The sequence below is a fragment of the Amborella trichopoda genome, chromosome 10, assembly GCF_054954075.1.
Source record: "Amborella trichopoda isolate Santa Cruz 75 chromosome 10, AtrichopodaSantaCruz75HAP2 v2.0, whole genome shotgun sequence".
Lineage (NCBI taxonomy): Eukaryota > Viridiplantae > Streptophyta > Magnoliopsida > Amborellales > Amborellaceae > Amborella > Amborella trichopoda.
Window position 1 is genome coordinate 26,497,799 of NC_142345.1, and position 3,875 is coordinate 26,501,673.

Consider the following 3,875-nt stretch of genomic DNA (forward strand, 5'->3'; position numbering starts at 1 on the left):
AGACCCCAGTACTAGTTTCCTAAACCATAGCAGGCTCTTAGAAGATCGTGTCGAACGTAACAGTACACGTCGAATGTCCACCAAGTATACACTCCTTGAAGATGATGTTCTCTTTAGACGGTCATTTGATGACATTCTTCTTAGATGTGTTGACATCCAAGAGGCAAATAAGGTGTTAGAAGAAGTCCACTCAGGCATTTGTGGGCTACACCAGTCCGGTTCTAAGCTCTATAAACGAATAAGCAGGTTGGGATACTATTGGCCTTCTATGAGCGATAATTCCTTAAGCTACGCCAAATACACTCCAGTCTGGTTCACCAGCCTCCAGAGCCCTTACACCCTACGGTCACGTCATGGCCATTCTCACAATGGGGTATGGATATCGTAGGGCCCATTGACCCCCGTTCCGCAATGGGCCATGTTTTCATCCTAGCTGTAACAAATTATTTCTCTAAGTGGGCTGAAGCAGTCCCCCTTAAGCAAGTTCCTGGGACAGCCATGGCCTACTTTGTTCAACATCATATCATATACTGCTTCGGAGTGCCGACCGAATCATATCTGACATTAGCCCTCAATTTAGGAGTCATCACATTGATTGCCCAGTTAACCAGTTCGGTTTCGAATGGAAGTACTCGACTATGTACCACCCTCGGGCGAATGGATTAGTTGAGCTTTCAATAAGGCTCTATGCAAAGTTCTAAGAAAGTCAGTATCAAAAACAAGGAAGAACTGGCATGAGAAGCTTCCCGAAGCACTGTACTACTATATGAAATGCTACTGATTCCACTCCGTATTCTCTGATTTATGGGGGTGAAGCAATTTTACCTCTCAAAATACAAGTCCCTTCATTGCAAATAGCTATTCACCAGGGAATAACCGAAGATGAGAGAGTTAAGCTCCGGTATCAAGTATTGGATGCACTCGATGGAAAGAGGCTAGAGGCTCAGCAAAACCTTGAACTCAACCAAAGGAGAATGAAGAGGGCTTTTGACAAGACTGTCAAGATCCACTCGTTCACCCGTGGTGATTTAGTCTTAGCCATCAAGAGGCCTATTGTTGTGCATGGTCGGCATAAAGGGAAGTTTAAGCCTAAGTGGGAAGGTCCCTCTATAGTCAAAAAGGTCTCGCCCAACGGAGCCTACATACTAGCACATCCTGGTGGAGAAGAAGCCCTGCCCCCTATCAATAGCGATACCTAAAGAAGTACTATCCGTGATGTATATTCAAAAGAAAGGGACTCAACGTGAAAACAAGCAAGATAGTCCAAACAAAATGCTGACTTTTTCTTTTATATTGCAGGAACCCATTACTAGGGAGGTTACAAGTCTCTTATGTCTGAGGATAAGAGGACGGTTACAAACCAAAACTTGTGCTTTTGCTCCTGCATATGAGAGTAAGAGGACGGTTACAGGCCAAAACAAACGCCTGTCCCATGAGGAAGAAGAAAACCCACAAAAGGAAGGACCTCCTCATGAAGAAGAAGCCAAACCACTTGGAAAGTTAGCTTAAATTCATCGACGAGTAAGAGAATGGTTACAGGCCAGAAGACATAGCAGAGCCATTCCAAGAAGTTAGTAGTCCATTCGACGTGTATGTCAAACATACAAGCCAGATACCTCATCTGACGTGTATGTCAAACATACGATGTAGGATCCATTCGTCGTGTATATCAAACATATAAGAGGGGCTGCCCTGGTAAGGAGCTGGCCTATGACGAAAAGCATGCCCTATTCACAGTGGATGCCCTTCCACATAACAACATGGACCTCACTGATATTCTGGAGGATTTGGCTTCTAACAGGTACCACAATCCACGCCCCATTGTTCGCCACATTTTGCCGGCCCATAGGCATCGCTCTACGTAGCTCATCACCTAGCACCGAGAACCCCACACGTGACTTACCAACACATGCGAGCGTCAGTCTTTGCAAAATGATAAGCCACACATGTTGATCAGCGCCAATTGAAGCCAACGCTCGCTGGGTCCTCCAGAGGCCAGCACTGGTTGCGTGCCCAACCCCTAGCGTCGACTGTTTTGCTTAAGGGTCGGCACCGGTTGTATCAGCACTCCAAATCATCAGCGTCAGTTACCTTAGTTCCAATTGGACTTCTGTTAGCGCCGGCCCTATTGCGACTGTTCACCTCCCAAGACTCCTCGTTTTCACACCTCCTTAAATGGTCACAAGATTTCCAAGGACGACGGTTCACCTCCAACAACCGTATGCCTTCCTCGCGACGGTTCACCTCCAGCAACCGTATGCCTTCCCCATGACGTTTGACCTCCTGCAGCCGTATGACCCACCTCATACAACTGCTTGTCTTCCGTCAGAATTGCCCCCACACGGACAAAAACTCACAGAAAAACTTTCCCGCCTATCTTTTTAGCCTGGACTTCACAATAATCATGTCGAAAGGCTTCTGCAAACTTCCCATGAGTTCTCGAAAACCTTCGCGACACCATGAGTAGTGCCGAAAAACTTCCACAATCGCTGGGAAACCCCTAGAAAGCCCTCAAGACATGTGGAAATACTGACTGATGTGTCTCTCGTCTCTTCCCGAAAGAAAAATGATAGCCGGAGCCTCCTCTACCTCCTAAAAAGATTCCAAGAAGCTCTCCTTTCCTTGTTACCCTCTCTGCAAGTTTGCCAAATTTTGGGCAAAGTACGCACGCCAAAGGTCTTCTCAACAAAACCCTTGCCGAAATCCGGCTGCCTGCAGAAGAACCTTCCCTACAGAGACTGCTGCTGAAGTCCCACTGCTCGTTGGAAACTTCAATAGAGCACTCTCTCCTCGCGGTTAAAGAAAACTTGCTTAAGTTTTTACCCTTGGTGAAAAAGGGAAAAAAGGGGTTTTACCACATTATATAGACGACACGGCCCTCAAAAGCCCTTCACAAACTCAGAGTACCAGTTGCGTCCAAGGGAAGCCAAGCGACAACTAGCCGGGTCGGGCTTCGACATAAGGCCCAAGGTAATTCTCATCGATCCATCCCCAGTGCCGGGTGTGTTTCCAAAAATGACCCTAGCGTCGGTTGACTTGGCGCCGGGTGTGTTTCCAAACACAACTTTAGTGTCGGGTGTATCTCCAAACAACCCTAGCACCAGTTGACTAAGTGCTGGGTGTGTTTCCAAATACAACCTTAGCGCCGATTTACTTAGCACTGGGCGTGTTTCCAAAGACAACCCTAGCGCCGATTGACTTAGCACCGGGTGTGTTTCCAAATACAACCTTAACGCCGGTTGACTTAGCACCGGGTGTGTCTCCAAAATGACCCCAATGCCGGTTAACTCAGCGTCTGTTGTCTTCAAATAATACCATGGGACATTCACAAATGCAGCTGAACAGTGTCGGTTGTGTTGTGAGAACTCAACACTGGTTGAATATTCGTAATAAACCATCAGCGCTACACGTGGTACCAACCGTATTTCAAGCAGTGTATGCCTTACCACTATCCCTAGTGGAGTTGTGTACCCAAGCCAAGACGTGTCAACCTTAGTGGTCCTGCACCCAGGCCATTGCACCTAAACTGTGACTTCCTCAATGGAGTCAAGAGTTGTCCCGTCCCCCACTAGGAGTCACACCCACATTGCGGCCCATCATCCCCAGTGAAGTTGGGGTCATTCTTACCTCCCCAATACCTAGTGGGTCAGCTTCAGACTTAGCTACCTTATCCCCAGGGAGTCGGGTTACCGGTCATAAAGTCTCATCTTTCACCCCAGAGAGTGCCTGGCCCCCTTAAAAACCACAGCAAGGTCCACTTCTGTTGGTCATCCTTCATCAGGTCACCATTTCCACCTAGCCCTCAGTTTGTGAATGGTCTTAGCCATGTTATCCCGAGGGATTCAGATTACCATCCACAGGTCTATTCTCCATGG